The sequence below is a fragment of the Lepeophtheirus salmonis genome, chromosome 4, assembly GCF_016086655.4.
Source record: "Lepeophtheirus salmonis chromosome 4, UVic_Lsal_1.4, whole genome shotgun sequence".
Taxonomy (NCBI): Eukaryota; Metazoa; Arthropoda; class Copepoda; order Siphonostomatoida; family Caligidae; genus Lepeophtheirus; species Lepeophtheirus salmonis.
The window spans coordinates 18971419-18991823 of record NC_052134.2 but is presented as its reverse complement, the minus strand read 5'-3'; positions in this window follow the sequence as shown (position 1 = coordinate 18991823).

The following is a 20405-nucleotide window of genomic DNA, read 5'->3' as shown; positions in this document are numbered from 1 at the left end:
AGCAATAACGCAATTCTCGATGATCAATTAAAAAATACAAAATGGGACAAAAATCCTTAGAGATTCATATTTGAAATTTAATTAATAAAATTGCAGTTAGCTCGGACCACACTTTCACAAAGCCCCCGTAGATCCTTGTTGGTAACAAAGAGGGGAAAAGGTTACTTAAAACTAAGTAGACTTGAGTTACGTGCTAAGATACCATACATGACGCCACATAAAACAAAAATCATGTTTTCTACTAAAAATCTAGAACTATTTTTTTTTAAAGCGCCCGAAATTGCATTTAAATTAACTACCATTGATTGTAATAATCCCACGATATCGGACCATATTAAATCTTATAAATCAAATAAAGCTTCTAATAAGCGTATATATATAATTATTTAATGTTTAAACATATTAAACAAGTTTAAATAATTAAAGCTTATGATTGTTTGCATTTTATACTCATATCTATGTTCGTAAAGCCCATATTTAAAAAAATAAAATTATTCAACCTTTATCAAGAATTTTTATCTATGGTATCCTTTATTTATCAAAAAAAAATACATCAAAATGTTGTCGTTTCAAATCAATTTATATTGTATTCCTATAAATCCAAGGTATGAAGTGTGCAATGTCCGTAAAATGGTAAATGAAAGAGTCTAGGGTACTAGTTAGTAATTGATTTGTTGCCAGTAGACCCACCAGAGCACATTTATTATTGAGACACATTGAAACAGAGGCTCCAGAATAAAGAGTTTCAATATATGTATTATGTTTTGTACAAAATACACCTGGGTAAGAACATCGACCCTCAATACTATCATAAATCGTCACACCACCACTTTTTAATAAATAGTCCATATTATAACCCTTAATCCCGCTCACTATGTACACATATTAAGGAAAAGAGTGATATATTTATTTTTACCTTATTTCAGGAAAAAAGTTACCTGTTCCTGTTGCTCCAAATTTTGTTTTTGATTTGTCTACATTCAAACATATTGGAAGAACAAAATCAGAGTAGATGAATTGGCTTTTAGTCTTTACTAAGGCAATGTCATTTCTTATACTCAAATCATTATAATCTTCATGTTTCGTTATTTTTTCAATGTTTAAAATCTGTACATGTTCCATAGATTTCATATCTTTATTCCCAACTTTTACCTAATAAGGATTAAGAATGTGCATAAAAATAGATCAAAAAATGAGATTTTTCCATAATGAAGAAAAAACAGATTATGTTACTTACTTCTAAATAATTTATATCTGGTGTTTTTAATTTATCGATACCGATATGAGTAGTTAAAACCCACTGTTCACTGATAATTACCCCACTGCAAAAAAAATCACTTTGACTATTTTTTCTCTTTATAAGGGCATGCCATGGAATATCTGAGTCAGTAGCATCTCTATTGACACCATCATTACACGACCTCGTAACAGAATTTGAAACACCGCAAGCTAAATAAAGAAGACAAATTAAAGTGCAATATGAAATATTGTCAAATTCTTACTAAAACAGCTTTGTGGACAATAATCCCAGTATCCATGAGTATAAGGCATATAAGTTGCACACCATGGCCTTTTCATATTAAAATCCGTTGTACAAATATCATAGGTCTTGTAGTTATATACGAATGGCAATACACAAGTATAGCCATCTTCCGTTATGCACTTCTCTGTAAAATGAATATCCTTGAATACTGTGTATGGACTATATGGAAATACTTACTTGACCAAGCAATGGATATGAAAAAAATAAGTACTAATGTTGTTTCGAAAAAGAATTTCATTTTATGACACTCTTTGCTGAAGGCTTAAAAGTTAAATGTTTTTTAATGTTATAGATCCATCACTTTTAAGGGTTATATATGTTCAAATATGAGCAGTTGAACATTTGCTTCTAAAAATAAGTATCTATAGGATAGGAGGTGTGAAAAAAAAGTTACTATTTTTAGCCTTTTGTACACCTGTTTATTAGAGTGACAATAAAATATTTTTTTCGGAGAAGTAAAATGCCTTAGATTAAAAAATGGTTCCTAATTGTACAAAAAAACATTGCAGAAAAGTTTCAACAGTTTTAAAAAATATTGAAAGGTAGCTCAACGGCCTTAAATTTTTGAAAATTTACATTTTTGAAGAAAAAATGGAGTATTTTCTTACATACTGTCCATATACAGAAAATTAAAGGTTTTCTGTAAAAACAATAAATTGAGCATATATAAATGGCAAAACACAAGTATAACCATCTTTCGTTATGCACTTCTCTGTAAAATAAATATCCTTGAACACACTGACAATGGACTATATGGAAATACTTACTTGACCAAGCAAGGGATATGAAGAAAATAAATGAAAAAGTTGTTTCGAAAAAGAATTTCATTTTATAGCACTCTTTGCTGAAGGCTTAAAAGTTAAATGTTTTTCAACTTACTAGATCCATCACTTTTAAGGGATATCTATATTCAAATATGGGCAGTTAAACAATTTTATCTAAAAAATAAGTATCTATAGGCTAGGATGTGACAAAAAAGATTTACTAATTTTTAGACTGTTGTACATTGTTGGTACCTACACTTATTTAGTAGGGTGACAATAAATCTTCTTTTTTTCGAAAAGTAAATGTATTTGGTTAAAGAATGATTTGTTATTTTACAACAAACATTTAAGAAAAGTTTCAACAGGTTTGAAACATGTTTAAAAATAGCCCCCTAAAGTTTTGAAAATTTATGTTTCTAAAGAAAAGAAAAAAATAGAATAGGTGTTGATTCACCAGATGTTCCAAACATTATTGCAGCATTTATCTCGTTTATACCTTCGTACCTCACAGCTTAAGATCTACTGTCATATTATTCTGTCTCGAGAATACACACAAAAAAAATATAAGTTAAATTCTCAGTTAAAATAAAATTATTTTTGCAACTGTTGGATTCAAGCATAACTAATGCCCTCATAATCATTTATTTGGGGGATAAAAGAATAACTACCTTTTCAACATCACGATGGGACCAAACTGTTTTTGGGAATTTATAAATGGGACAATGTTTAAGTTATGGATAACAGTATTCAATTAATCAAAATTATTGTAACGAGGGCTGGTTCTGAATAGTCCAGTTTCTCCGTTGCATAAGAATGATTAACATCACTATGATATATCGAAGGTTGCATTGAAATATAGTTCGTTGTATTTATGAAATTGAATTAAATAATAGTAATTGCTGATTAGGATTTTAAATAATAATTGCATGTTATAAAAATCCTATTTAAAAATAATAGTTTGGTGTTCATTTAATGCTCTGAAAAAGTCGATTCGCGAACTCCTTGGAACACTAGATGACTTCAAAAAGTGAAAGTTTGTAAAAGAAGAACTCAATCATACTTAGAGGTTCTTGTGTCCCAGCAGTTTCACTTATTTTTTTAGAGGATTCCAGCACCCAGATTTCGCCAGATACTGTAAACCAGAGCCTTTAAGAACAGTTACGTCACAATAATTTCACCTCCCCCTTGTAACAGATATCAAATAGCCGAAAAATAACTGGAATACAATAAAGGAATACTAAAAAAATAATTTTATTGAGCTGACATACACGAATAATTATTATAAGCAAATGGATTAATTACTCAAGTGATAATTTTTTTAATTTACTTCGACTTCCGAAAGTAGAAGAAACTATTCTTTTTTCTTTGATAGTTGCTTTTTGAATTCGTAAATGTATTGGCATTTTTATTCTAACATATTAGAATAGAGTAAAGTATAAAATTTATTGACATTTGGGTACATTTTTGGGCTACTTAATTAAGGGTACTGCTACTTCAGTTATTTCACATTTAATCATTAAAATTTATTTTTTTACCTTCAAAGTAATCTTCATTTGATAAAATACACATATGCCAACGTTTTTCCAGTACTTGAAATATCTTTATAGGCACTTTTTGTCATGGCCTACAGCTCCTTCCAAGAATTTTTTTATGGATTCAATAGACTCAAAACGATTTCCACAGAGTGGAAATTTAAGTTTGGAGAACAAATAAAAGTATTACGAATTTAAATCAGGTGAATATGGTGGTTGATGGATGGTATTTATTGTTTATTTAGCTTTGGATTTGCTCAGAGTAGTGGCAATGTGAGATGGCAGTTCAATCAAAAGTTTAAAAGTGCCGGGCTGGGAGATATGTCTATAAGAAGGGTGGCAGTAAGTCTCTGTGACCTTGATACCTTTTATTAAAGAGAAGAGTATAATTTCAATGTGAATAGAAGATGCCTTGAAGGAAACCCCATCTCCCCAGCTCTATGTATTATTGCCCTAAATCCATTATCAGAAGATATCAATGCATCATAATAAATAAAGGGTAAATAAGGGGGCTTTGGCCTTGAGGTAGACTAGGTTTGGCACACTGAGTCTTGGCAAAATAAGGGGCACTTGATGCGACGATGGAGTATGTCACTGAGTGCTGGAGTGGAATCCGAGATTCAATCTCGAGAAGAGGAGAGGAAAGTCAGGTGCATAGTCAGCTGACTCAACAGGTGATATGGTTAGGTCACTCAAATTACAAATTATTAGAGGTGTGATGTTCGTTTATTCTTTAAAAAATCTATACGAAGAATAGATTTGGCTTTGTCATATAGATACAAATTTCAAGAGTATCTTATTCCTTCCAAAACAAAATACACTAACACAATACCGATCAGGATGACTCGCTGCCCTCCTAAAGCAATAAGAGGGGGAGATTGGATTATCTTTTGATATGTTTGGGTTAAGCTGTTGATAAAATGAACATTTGAGCTCCTCAGTCAACAAGGAAATGATATATTCCTGGGAATGTATTTCCTATAAATTCAATCGATATCTGTGTTGGCTTCAGATATTTGATATCAGAGAGTAGGACGAATTAGTTTTTGACATCAGTCCATTTGAAACGGTAGTTCAAACCTGAACAGGTCCTTGCAACAATAGGTACATCAAGTGTTGACTGCAAATACGTCCTATGTTATATTGAGCCTGGTTATGATGGTGTTGAAGTTTTTTCTTTCATAAAAACAGTAGGGGCTCCGTAGGGTCTCTGGCAGGAGTATGACGAGAGAACGACGAAGCGGGAATGAGCTCTTGTGAGGATAGGAAAGTTTCTTCAATTTTATACCACTCATTTTTAACAACAAGGGTGTGTAGCTAAAATTCACATATAAAAAAAAAGAATTACATTTTTTAAAATAATGAATGTCACTTTAGTTGAAGTTTAGCAACGAGCGTGTGTGGCTGAACTTTAGCCATACACACTCGTGTGTGCCTCAATGAATGTTTAAGGCAATCACAATTCTTCGCAAGCATTTCCTTGCTGCTCGGGCTATTGCTCTGAGTGAACATGGGACACATCTGATTATAACTTTTTCACTAGAATGTATTTGAGGTCTGGTACAAACTCAGGGTCAAGGAACGATGTTGGCCCATAATTATCTTAGCCGATAATAATTCTTGCTTCAGAAGATCACGGGCCCTTCTCATGAGTTCTTGAGGGAACATACAATAGATCTACAAAAACTTTTTTCTTCAGGGTTCCAAAAGAACCCGATAACTCCTGCTTCAGAACATTTCTAATGATGCTAGTAGGTAGTACAACTATTACCGTGTAGAGCTAGTCGAAATTATTTGTGAGTCCTTGTTGTTTGAACATGAAATATTTTTTCAAAAACTATGTTTCAGGGTCTTCTTCGTCGAACTTTGGAAGGCGAAATTTTGAACACCCGGTTCGGTCATGGGAAACGTCGTGCCTTGCTGAATTTACTCCAGTTTAAGGTAATTAACTACCTGGGTGGGGTCCTCTCAAGGCCAGGATTTTCAGGATCCTGTGAACGGGTGGTATGAGGCATTAAAATTGTTGTCAAGGTCACCTTTAAAAGGAACTACACAATATGATTTCTAACTACAGACTGAACATATTTGTATTCTGAAAGTACATAATTTAAGAAAAATATAGTTGTCCATTAGCATGAACTCGTCTGAATATATGGGTTGCTACATATTTATCCATCTAACATTTTTAAGTAAGTCATCTCTTTTTGGTCTTGATGACTTTATTCAAGGTATATAAAGAGAATTTTCCTTTGACATTTTGATCCATATGTTTGAATTTATTGCTTATAACTAAGTGCACCCATATTTTCTTAATTCCGAATCTCTTTGATTGATTAATTAATGGGAATTGATTTCTTATTTAAGGCTGGAAATCCTTCTCATCTTTCACTAAATAATCTTTTTTCCTTAGGTCTATCCCATCTGGCACAAATTAAGATTTATATTGTCAGCTTTTCAATACTTCCTTCAGCATAGTTTGGTTAATAGATTCCAGCTTTTCGGTTATTTGCAAAATCTGAGATCCCCTTTTTTTCCCTCTTAGTTGTATGAATAGAATCTAGAAGTAACATATTCAAATTTCCAGAAAACTTTGTTCCTTCTAGAACTTGTAGTGATAGATGTATAAATAGGTGAATGATCTAAAATTTTCTTCTAATCTTACTATCAAATTGCACAACGTCTTTCGCCGTTTATGGTTTTGGGTCTTCATCTGTGTATCCCCCTTGTGGGTTTCCCTTTACTCCGAATGATTCCGGATATTCTTCCACAGTTACGTGATGTGGACATATCTATTCCTCAGAGTTTTTCCTTCAGTTATGGAGGTCTGGTCCTTCACCAGGAATAAGGTCTTACAAAATTCTTTTATCAATACTTTTTCACTTTGGCCCCTGGAAAGTGTATGTCTGTAGCTAAAGCATTTTGAACATTGACATCTAGCCTTCCCAAAAACCAACAGATTTCATATCCCCTGATTAGTAAGAGGGTTAGAACATTTGACAAAGTTGCTTTTAGTTCCAATAAAAGATTACCGGACCCCTCTTCTTGATTGAGACTCTTAAAAGCAGAATGCGTGCTAAGCTTAGTCTTTCTTTTTTTTTCAGATCGAACATAGCCTATAGCAGACACCTTTTCCATAAAGAGCATGAGGGCTTCTACCAATTCGCTCTCTTAAGCTTTTCCCAAAAATTGTAGGACCTGTATTCTAATAGTTCTGGAAGAGTTAATTTTTAAGACTTTATCTAAGCCGGGATAACATTACGGAAACTCTTGTTTGTTTATTTTGATTGTAAATAAATGGTCGTTCTAAATTTTTAAACTTTTATAATGTATTGATTGGCAATTTCACTCCGACTATAGCTCCACCTACCCTCATCTTGTCGCTATGGTGAGAAATATTGTAGGAAGGTATACCAAGAGTATAGATAGCTATTTCCGCCACGTCATAGTTTGTGAACTAATTTGCAGTTGGTTGTGTGTCATTTTCAAAATGAGATTTTTTTAGTTTAAATTAATCTCATAATGATTCTTACCTTTAGAAAAAGGGGAGACTAAGCCTTCATCTGTTAGATTTAAAATATAAATACAAGTCCGGCCGTTAAAGTTTTTAAGTACGATTAACAGGAATATTTTGACGTGAAAGAACCCGTGATTTACAACAGTGACTCCTACCAGGGACATTTTCAAAAAAACAAAAAACAGTCTTAGACCGTTATATTCGGCAAACATTAGATCCTCTTTCAAAAAAAGTATATATATATTTATATATGGTACTCACCTTAACGATACTTAGTATATGAAATTACTAAATATTAATAAACCATCTATATAAACGTGAAATCCGTTCAATTCTTACATTATGAAGTCAATGTATCTTTAAAATATTGATCCTGATTTTTTTAGTGTTTAATGGCATTCTAATATATCGAAATGAGCCGAAGGGGTGGAAACTGTAGTTTTGTCGTTATCTACAGGAAGCATGGGACTTGGTGGATTTTTTCAAAGTCTATAATCTCCACATATTTGTCTCCGTCAGGTTTTTTTAACTTGTGAATAAGCGAACTCCATGGTCTATCTGATCTTTCAATTATTTTTGCATTAAGTAATTTATCAAACTCTGCTTTGGCAGCTTCTAATTTTTCTTTATTTAATCTACGACTGCAAATAAAATCAAAGATCTTGATTTTAGACGATAGTTGTCGTTAGATGTTAGGCTTAATGAAAGATTACTACAAGAATAACCCGTGTCTACTAAATATTTATTTTTATTTTTTATGTCTGTAAAATAAACTAGAGACAGAGAGTAATTATCATATTAATTTTTTTTAAAGTATAATCACCGTCCTTACTATGAATGGCGTTAATATTGGACTTTATACATTTTAACAGCGGACATCTATATGGAGTGACATATTTCCAAGCTTTTGATACCAACTGTTTGATTAACTGTTGGGATGTCATGTGTCTAGGAATCTAACGATTTGCAGAGTGTATAAAAACTATCAATAGATTATTTTCCAAATCGAAGTTTTACTATTGGTTTGCATTCTAATCCAGCTCAGCTCACTCTTGCAAACTTGATTAAATCTTCACATGGATTCGTGTTTAATGGGGATATCAATTTACTTTGTATATAAGATTCTTCAGGTCGTGCTTTAGTTTGAAATAATTAAATATATTTATCCATTCGATATTTTTCAAAAGGAGCTTACATACATTTTAGATAATTAACCTTTAATGTTATCATAATGGCATCTCCACTTTTGTCGAGCTCTGATTCGTCAAAGTGACCAATTCAATCCTCAGTAAGTCTCGATATAACATGAAAAATTTGGTGGTTTGACCTTTCACATCATAGAGATGAAATTGTGGTTCTAATTGTATTTCATTGTTTGGGCCGTTTTGTCCAAAAAGGAACAAACATAACAGAAACAGCGTTATTTTCCTAAATTTGAGATTTTATTCCTTCATTTATCACTAGAAAAGTTGTTTTTTAACGTACATATTCTTTACTCCACGTTGTGAGAACTAATATTTTTGCTATATTTTATCTGAATAGGTATGGGCGCGCTACGTCAAAGAAAGGCCATGACTCATGGACAGGAGACAACATCAAATATCATAAGTGATTTTTTCAAAGTTTAATTTTTATTTGGCATTGTTTATAAGATAAAACTACCTCCTCTCTTTATATATTATACGTTTGGTCTCCATTGTGATACTTGGGCCTTTACGGGACTTATTATAAGAAATTAAAGTACTCCCTTTGGTAGGCTGCCAATCAGGGATGCTGCCTACCATATCTAAACATGGTTATTATATATATATATATATGCTTAATATTTTAATATCTTAATATATGCTTAATATTTATATATATATATATAAATATATATATATATATACATATATATATATATATGCTTAGGGGTCCTGTGGGGATATCAGGAATGGAAATCAGTTATTTATAATATACATAAAATTATATACTCTTAGAACAATTTTTAACAAATTACTCTACAACTCCCAAAGGACGTGAAAATAGATATAACACACATAATTTTTTTTTCTGTACGGGCTGTAAATGCCTATATCAAATAATGTTAAAATTACTACGACTGAATAAAATTACAATTACATTCATAATAATTAGTACGGACTAAGGAAACATTGGTCTTTTTTCTACTAATATACCTAAAAAAAGTAGATTTGAAATTTAAAACAAAATTTACAGCCCCAAACAAAGATGTTATTCCTACCTAATGTTGCGACAAAATTGAAAAATCTACTGACATCCCAGAATTAAAAATATATCATGATATAGAAGGGAGAATGGTTCATCCAGTTCCTCCTCCTCTTTCCATTAAATCTTTTATTAATAATAAACTTCACCATTAAAAATAAATTATGGGATTTGTTAGATGTTTGAACAATAGAATCAAAGAAGATTTTCTACAGCAGAAAGTGTTGTCATTTCATGGCATCATACATCAAGGAAGCCTCTGTATATATTCATTGCAAATCAAACAAGTTATAAATCCAGTGATATATGCAGTGTATTCAATAAGAGCACACTTACTGGAAGTCTATCAATTAGAAGTTTATGGGAAGATTTATATGAGGATTTTATCGAAGTACTTTACCACACAAAGTATGCGCTGGTTAAGTATGGGAAGAGTATAAAAATATTTTGGGAAATAAAAACTGAAATTGTTAAGTTTTTAATACGGAAAATTTGTCTTGTGATTTTTCAAATTATTTGCTGTTGATATATTGCAAGAGATAAATAAGTTGAACACAAAACTACAAGTTAAGATTATATTTGCTCATGAAATATATTGGGAAGTAAAGGCCTTCCAAATGAAGCTTCAATTTTTTGACAAGGCAGTTAAAAGAGCAAAATCTTGTTCATTTCCCAATTCTGAAAAAAAAAAAAAAAAAAAAAAATGCCGTCCCCCCAAAACTGTCAGAGAATTACAATTATCGGTTGATGGTATTGAATGTCGAATTTATGAGACTATTAATTGATTTCTATGCAATAGAAGATCAGTTCAGTTTATTTAGATCATCTTTTGCCTGAAATATTAAAGCAAATAATGAAGAACTACAATTACAACTGATTGATTTGTATAAAAGTGACTCTTTGTATAAAATGAGTGAATTCAAATCCCTTTTTGACTATTATGAATTTCTTACCTCAGATAAATTTAAAAATGACAAAAACTTTGCAAGAAAAATGCTTGTGATATTTGCATCAATGTATATTGGCGAGCAGATCATTTAAATACTCGAAATAAAAAAATAAGATGAAAGATCACTGACCACATATTCAAATCTTCACTTTGCTTTTAGAATCAGCACAACCAATTTCATCTTTGATTTTTACAAGTTTTAAATAAAAGTATTTCATCCCAAATTAACTGCACTTTAAACAAAAAAATTAATAGAAATAGTAAAAGTGTAGCAACATTCATAAAGGCGTTCACACTATCTCATTGGGATAATCTTCATCTTTTGAGCTTTTTACTGCCAAATAAAAAGGTTTGTAAAATCCCTGTGTACATTAAAAAGCAAAGTTATTCCTTAAAATACTTGATTGACATCAGATAAAATACAAGATCACTCATCAGTACATCTATGGGGATCATTAGTCCTTCAATTTTACAAACAATAATAAATCTTTTATTTTTGCTCATAATATTTCTTCCGATAGCCTCCCTTCTTCCTCATTCAACGTGCCCAAAGAGAAAGGTTGACAACTTTTCCCTGCAAATCCAAACTCCTTAAAATCTTTGTCTCAAGCCTTCTAATTTTGAAAAGTTAGTCAATGATGATGACCAATTGTATACATCTCATTAATTCTGATACAGCTAAGTTACTTGTTGTTGCCGTTTTTTGAATAAATTATAATCATTAAGATTTTGTCTAATACCATTTGATGTAAAATAGACGTAACTAAATTATAGTGCAACTCTCAGACATAATCTAATTCGGAATAGTTCTTATACTATTTGGAGGAGAACAGGTTATAATCATTCAACCTCTTGTAGTGAAAGAAACAAAGACTTAATGTATACCATTCAATATCAAAATTAGTTTATGTTAAAGAAGTTTCTAATGTTAATGTTAGAAAAAATTTAGATTTATTTATTTTTTCCTGTATAAATAAAGTATCAACTTCCGTTTGTGTTTGTACAATATCATTAAGTTATGAGATTTAGTCAAATAATTAATTATTATGAAATATTATTTCTGCATTAATTTTTTAATACTAATGTGACAAGTTTATAAAGTTCATAGAGTCGAGTATATTTTCACATGAACTGAATGTTGATTTATTATCTTAGGGACCAATAATTAAAATTTAATTTCTATAATATGATTTGTATAGTTTTCAGGTCAGATTTAATATGAGTATTTAGAGATCCCAGCTAAGAATCTGCAGCTATTTTAAAATTAGCGACTATAGATCATAAATAAATATACATATAATCTATGTTCCAAATCCATCCGACTCTTTGAGTTAATACATGTGACTCTGCTAACTACTAGCTCACTAATCAGCCATATATATTTCTTCATGAGAATGAAATGTACCTAATTACTAAAAATTACTTTATTTGAATCCTTTGAAGCTAATGAATATAATTATAGGAAATAAAACTATAATAAATAAATAAAACTTATAAATATCAAGAAAATTGGATGAAATTTTCAGGAATTACAGAATATAGTATTGCGCAAACATGATACCTTTAAATATCTAACATTGAATTGTTTAATATGAAATTCGAGTACATGAATATCTTCCTACGCTCGACAGACAATAAATGATAGTATTGAAAAAGAAAAGAGAGAGGTTAAAAACTAAAGCAAAGTACTTTTATATTGCACAGTAATAAAGATTGAAGATGCTAATGTCGGGTTAAATTTGTAAGACTAGATAGATAAACATAATAACATCCATTATACCTTTTATTCGACCCATTAAACCTTATCCGTGATTTTGAAGGCTATCTTCAGATGAATTATTTTCCAGCAAAGGGTACGATTGAAAAAAAGTAAAACTGTGTGAAAGATTAAAAATTTATCTACATTTAATATAAATGCCGTCGAATTGATTTCCCACATTTAAGTAATGAAAATGTAATGAACAGCTTTTGAGTTCCGCGTAGGCCTGCTGCAAAGAAATGTCTCCCTGTAAATTGGCATTTTGTAACAAACCTACACAGTGCGAGTCACAGTCCTCTTACTTCTCATATCCACACAACTTGGCTATCATATACCACCATACAAGTAAAATTGGAACTATTGAGTACACAGTTACACATATCGTTAGCTATTGTTATTTGAAGTTAATATTTATTGTCTATAGAAATGACAAGAAGTGCAATAATTGTAAGTTTAAGTGTGATACCCCTATTTATGTAGAACATGTTCCCAATGTTTCATATTCATAAGAGTTGGGCATTTTTTTTTTTTTTTTTTGATCAAGTACTTGCTAGTATCTTTCAGATTTGGATTTTTAAATCAAAATTGTGTTTATAAGAAATTTAAATATTATAATTTTGACTTCATTTTTGGAATCTTTACACTTCCAAATAGTTAAATAGCAACCTTCAAGAGGTTAGCTCTTTTGGATAACAAAATACAAAAGAAAAAGAAGCGTCGGGTAAAAAGACATTAAAGAGCCATTGAAAATTTTGGTCTCAGACGAGTATCTTTAACTCAGAAACGACTCAAAATTATGTACTAAAATTTGACACACTTAATCTACCCATGAATTTATTCATGTTTCACAGTATATATATTAACAAAAATGTGTATATAAGAAATCAATAGGGGTTACTGCAGTTCCACAGTGCTATTGATTAGCGCCACTACTGAGATTCCCCATTTCTGTTTAATATCCAATGATTTTTCCATTTCTCATTCCATAACTTTTCATTCAAAGGTTTTAGTAAGATAATTATTTTTATACAAAAGATGCAAAATTGAATAACTGTTTTGTAATTATGGCCGATCAGTTAGTTAGATAATTAGTTTTTGGCAATATCGCAAAGGGCGTACAATTTCGGTTTTTCCAGAATAAATCTAGTTTCAACTATTCGAATTCTTCCACGATAACAGATCTAATTCAATTATAGCCGTTGAATGTCTTTAAATATTCTGTCAAACCATTTTTTCAATATTATCTTGTTTGTATGAGCTTGGACCTTAAATTTGATCTCTTGGGTCGAATTGATCAAAGCAGATTTTTAGCTTTAAATTTTATCTACAAGAAAAAATTCTAAATAATTACATACTAAATAAATACTTATGAGAACATTTTTTCTGGTTTGGAGATATTTTACATGAATACATTTATTTGTTAGAATTAGTAAAGATCAATTGAAAATTGGATACTTTTGCAATAGACTTCAAAAATATTTTTAAACACATTTGTTTGCTATCAAAAATACTTTTTTTGGTTGAAATGGACCTAAAAATTGTAATCAACAATAAATTTCTTCAAATTGTGAGATTTTGAAGTAGTCTTTTTGGTTAATTTGATATGTTATGAACTACAAGACAATGTAAAAAATATAATGAATTTCAATTCAATATAAAAAATATCTTAGAGAGAAAAGTCGACTAATTAACATAAAATATTGATAATATAGAAATTTAAGTACAATTGTTTTTTGATTACCGTATTCAAATATCTTAACTTGCCGATTTTTAGCTTTGCTATGAAACTTTACGACAAAAATAAAGGTAATTATAGTTTGATTACTAATTCTTGTTGTTCACAAAACTGCAATTAGTTTTTTCATATCCTAATTGATTTAAAGAATTTATAATTTTGTTTTTTTAGCTTTTTTTGGTTAAATTATGTAAGAAAAAATTTATGAATATTTTTTAAGACTATTGTTTTTTGATATCATTGCTTTAATTATAATTGGATTATTAGCACATAAAATATAAATTCATCTGATTATTTGAAAAAATATTGTAAATAATATTTAAGTATTTTTAGAGGGGTTAATTCACATTTACATGAATATTAATATCAGGGGAGTCTGCAGGGGCGGAGGCTTTAAGCCCCTCCCCAAATTCAAAAATTGTCCCTGAATTTGCATAGACAACTACACCCCTGCCGAATTTACTATGACCTATTGGAATGGAACACTAAAATCCCATTTTTAGCATTCAGCGTTCGAAAAAAAAGATTTGTAAAAATAATTCAAAGCTACGTATTTTACAATGTGTATATACATTGTAAATCAAACAAATGTTCAATTGATATTATTTAAATCTAAATATTTTATGATTTTGACGAATCTAAAAAATTCTTGACCATGTAGCTTGGGATTATTCTCGTTTTTGGATTATTTTCCTGAACAAAGACAGACTTCGGATTATATTTTCTGCTTTAAGATCACAAGGCTTCTGGGAAATTATCGCAACTTTACCACCACAAAGAAACAGAAAATAGTATAAAATCAGTTGTTTATTATCCAATTCCGTATAGTTTAAAAGGAGGTAATTATAACTCAACCAATCAACGTTCAGAACACTGATTAGGGAAAAAAATCAACAGCTAATAAAAAAATATAATGTAATTTTTTTTGCAAGGTAAGCCTGCCTTTACTAACACAAAAATGTTTTTGTTTTGTACGCATATTGCTGGCTCAAAATAAACAAATATTACCATTTGTTGACCGGGCGAGCTTTTTATGACCTTTAATTAAGGAAAATTAATACAGTTATAACTAAATTTTAAAATATATGTTAGAAATGTAACAAAATTTTATTAGAAGGAGTCATTTTTATAACAAAATGACCTCCGAAGTATTTTTTGTATCAAGTTGATTAAATCAAAGAATTAAGGATTGTGAACTTATGATTCTTCATTTTTTCCTTGAAATGATGATTATAGGGGTCCATCAACAAACGAGGATAGGATTCGATACTTAAAAATATAATAGTAAGTTAGTTTCTATAAGATATATTTTAATAATTAAAATAGGAATATTGCTCTAAATATTAACCAATATGTGTTTAATAAAACTTGCAAACTACGTCCAGTATGGGATTTTTGTTTTGCTAACATATATTTTCTTCTTCTATTATATGATTATTCTTTCTCTCTTCTAAATACATATTTGAAGAAGTACAAACTATGCCTTGTATAGTTAATTATTAGAGTTGTAAATCTTAAGTATATTCGGTATGTAAAAAAATCCCAAAAAATATGGTAACCCTAACAATTTGAGGAATGTTTTAACAGAGAGCAGCTGAGGTTTAATGAAGTTACATTATATTACCTAGCAGCAGTCATAAGATAAAGAAAAAAAGAATATGTCCACCTCCCACTCATGCAAGAACATATATGTGCCAGAGAGCACTATATACATGGAGAGTGCACTTCTTTTCAGAAAATAGATAGGTTGACATAAACAATTATCTTTAGTGTATCTACGTGGCAAGGAAAACTGTTTGATTTGATAATAGATTTTAGGTAATAATCTAATTATTTATTGGACTTAACGAATTTTTATTTTGAATCTGTCTCATGGATTCATGAGCAAGTTCGTCTACCAAGAGGAATCCATCTCTTCATCTCCTTACCTCTTTTTGCGTGAAGGACTCCTAAATAACGTTCAACTGGTTCTCATTCTCATTTAATGTTTTAAATGATGATCGTAAAGAAGCTCAAACCTCTGAGTATTCCTCTTAGTAACCGTGGACTGACTCACGAAGAAATAGAAAAATTATATCGTTTTGTATCGTGATCTTTCAAGTGTCAAGTGAATGAATATAATATAGACTTCATCTATTCATGAATTAATTCTTGACCTTAGTGTGATACTGATGGATGATGAACAAGATGATGAACTAAAGGGATTTTGATAAAGTCCCAACTGCATACTAATTGTGTCCTCCATTTAAGGATTGTGTGAAGGTTATGTGCTTAACATTATTATTAAAAAATTACAGTTATAATTTTACAAACCTGTTCAATTTGAGAATAATAATCATGTTACAAACAAAAAATTGTTGTCATTATGTTTATTTCTAAATACTGGCCCATTTTAAAACATACTTAAAAAATTAGTCTGGTTTTTTTTACCACGTGATTTTAATACTTTTATTTCATATATAAGTTATAATTATAAGTATAATATTTCCTTTTAATTTGATTGTAGTTTTTTCATTTCTTGGCATATGTTTTTTTTAAGATTCTTTTCTTTTCTTTGAAGAATGCATTTGCTGTTAAATTCTGATGTATGATTTTTCGCAAACAAGTTAAAAGTTTTGTAGGATATCATATTTAAGAAATTGTTGAAATAATGACCGTTTTCATATTTTGATTCTACTATCCATGTTAAATTATCTTGTTCTTTGATAATTCTATCCATTTTAGTAGAAAACACTTGTCTCGATGCACTGAAACTAAATAATTTTCCTTCTTGCGTGGCTTCTCAAGGAATAATTTGAAGAGCATCTCTAAAGTTTAACTCAAGCTCCACAGTAGACGTTATAAGGCAAAATATTAAGAAAAAAGCTTTTTTTGGATTGTATGAAAACCCTGCAAAACTGGAAACGGAAGCTATCAGTAAGGAAATCCTTAGGATTAATATATGAAGTAAAAATATCTGAAGTTTTCTCCTCTTCTTGAATTTCGTTCAGGATTGTTTGCATTTGACGCTCATATCTTCGTTCGTATAGCCCATATTAAAAATTTAAAAAAAACTATTCAACCTTTATCAAGTATTTTTATTAAAGATATCATCGATTTGTCAAACAAATATATCTAAATTTTGTCATTCCAAAATAATTTATTTTGAATTCTTATGAATCCAAGGTATGTATTGTGCAATGTCCGTAAAAAAGTAAATGAAAGGCTCAAGGGTGCTAGTTAGTAATTGATCTGTTGCCAGTAGACCGACTAAAACACATTTGTTATTTACACACGTTGAAAAAGAGGCTCCAGAATAGAGAGGTTCAACGTATGAATTATATCTTGTACAAAATATAGCCGGGTAAGAACATCGATCCTCAATACTATTATCAACCGTCACTCTGCCACTTTTCAATATATAGTCCTTTATATCCCCCTTAATCCCGCTCACTATGTACAAATATAAGGGAAAAGAGTAATAGATTAATTTTTACCTTATTTCAGGAAAAAAGTTACCTGTTCCTGTGGCTCCATTTTTTCCTTTTGATTTGTCTACATTCAAACATATTGGAAGAACAAAATTAGAGTAGATGAATTGGCTTTTAGTCTTTACTAAGGCAAGGTCATTTTTTATACTGAAATCCTTATAATCCTCATGTTTCGTTATTTTTTCAATGTTTAAAATCTGTACATGCTCCACAGATTGAATATCTCGATTCCCAGCTTTTACCTGATAAGGATTAAGATTTGTGAATGTACATAAAAATAGATCAAAAAATGAGATATTTCCATAATAAAGAAAAAACGCATTATGTTACTTACTTCTAAATAATCTATATTTGGTGTTTTTAATTTATCAATACCAATATGAGTAGTTAAAACCCATTGTTTACTGATAATTACTCCACTGCAAAAAAAATCCCGTAAAGATTTTTTTCTCCTTATAACAGCATGCCATGGATTGCTTTTTTCAGTAGCAACTCTATTGACATCATCGTAACATGACCTCGTAACAGAATTTGAAACACCACAAGCTAAAAAAAGAAGACCAATTAAGATGTAATAAGAAGTATTGACAAATTCTTACTAAAACAGCTTTGTGGGCAATAACCCCAGTATCTACGATAATAAGGCATATAAGTTGCACACCATGGCTTTCCTGCACTAAAATCCGTTGTACAAATATCATAGGTCTTGTAGTTATATACGAATGGCAATACACAATTATAGCCATCTTCCGTTATGCACTTCTCTGTGAAATGAATATCCTTGAACACACTGAGAATGGACTATATGGAAATACTTACTAGACCAAGCAATGGATATGAAGAAAATAAGTACTAATGTTGTTCCGAAAAATAATTTCATTTTATGACACTCTTTGCTGAAGGCTTAAAAGTTAAATGTTTTTTAATTTTCTAGATCCATCACTTTTAAGGGTTATATATGTTCAAATATGAGCAGTTGAACATTTGCTTCTAAAAAATAAGTATCTATAGGATGGGAGGTGTGAAAAAAAAGTTACTATTTTTTAGCCTTTTGTACACCTGTTTATTAGAGTGACAATAAAATATTTTTTTCGGAAAAGTAAATGGCTTAGGTTAAAAAATAGTTCCTAATTGTACAAAAAAAAACATTGCAGAAAAGTTTCAACAGTTTTAAAAAATATTGAAAGGTAGCTCAACGGCTTTAAAGTTTTGAAAATTTACATTTTTAAAGAAAAAACGTAGTATTTTCTTACATACTGCCCATATACAGCAAATTAAAGGTTTTCTGTAAAAACAATAAATTGAGCATAATGAATTTACAATAAAGTATTTATTAAAACCGTTTCAATAAAAATAATATTTATGTGTTCAAAATAACATCAATTGAAGCTCATTGAAATTTACCTCATCCCTCTTTTTTTGTTTCCTTAGCATATTGCAACCCAACTGTTGAACTGATAAATATGAAAATTTGCAATTACGTTTTCATCACATTAAATTCATCAAAAAAATTAAAAAATTTAATAACCATGGCCTTTGTGGCCTTTTAGTGATATTTTCACGGAAAGTGACAATTTTAATTCAATTATAATGCATGAAACCAAGAATAAAAATCTAAGTTATCTCAGTGGAAGATGGTACCTTCAAATAAATTAGGAGTATGTTTTAAATTCAAAAAAGAGTGCATAAATATTTATCATATCATAACTCTAACGTAGCTTGAAACGGCAACTATTTGATCATAAAGAGATGGTTCAGGTGTTGTTTCACCAGATGTTCCGAACATTATTGCAGCATTTATCTGGTTTATACCTTCGTACCTCACTACTTAAGATCTACTGTCATATTATTCTGAATCGAGAATAAATGTCTGAGAAACAGAAACAAAATTATAAGTTGAATTCTCAGATAAAATAAAATTATTTTTGCAATTGTTGGATTCAAGCATAACTAATGCCTTCATAATCAATTACTTGGAGAAAAAAGAATAACTACCTCTTCAACATCAAGATGGGAGCAAACTGTTTTTGGGAATTTATAAATAGGACAATGTTGAAGTTATGTATTCAATTAATCAAAATCATTGCAATGGAACTGGTTCTAAATAGTCCAGTTTCTCAGTTGCATAAGAATGATTAACATCACTATGAGATATCGAAGCTTGCTTTGAAATATAGTTTGTTGTAATAATAGCAGGTTATAATAATTCCATTTAAAAATAACAATTTGTGTGTTAATTGTATAAAATAAGTGAAAAACTAACTTACCAATACAATTTCGTTTCAAAGAATGGCTGTAATTACTTTATCTAAGGCTAGACTTCCTTCTAAAAATTTACCTTGTTTATTTGAAAAAGAATCACCAAAAAAATTGAGCAAAGTTGACCAATATGAGCTAAAGCTAATTCATTATACAGAATCAGTCCCTGGTTTTTTTTTGTTGTTTTTTTTCAATGTTAATTATATTCTCGATTATGTACCTATTATATGATAAAACAATTATATTGGTACAAAGAGTTTTTTCACATTTACAATCAACTCTAGCAGTACATTTAGCTTTTATAAATAACTAAATCTTTTAAAGACATATTTGTTTCACACACCTACATCCTATGAAATATTTCATTATTTTTGATTTTGGATATTTTTGTATCAGATATTTACACCAAGAATAGCAAGAGTGCCAAATGTCATTCTATATCAAAATGCATTAAACCAATTAAAGGCTGTATTTAGTTGCCTAGTTTTAATTAATTTGATTAAACTTTTTTTTACTTCAAACAATATATTCGTGCTATAAAAGGCATTGACCGTAAATGTTCATAACGTCATTGCCAACGGTATGACAGCTGACTTCTCTATTTGTATCTCTTGTACAGTAATTACAGCCTATACAAGTATATTGTTAAATGTG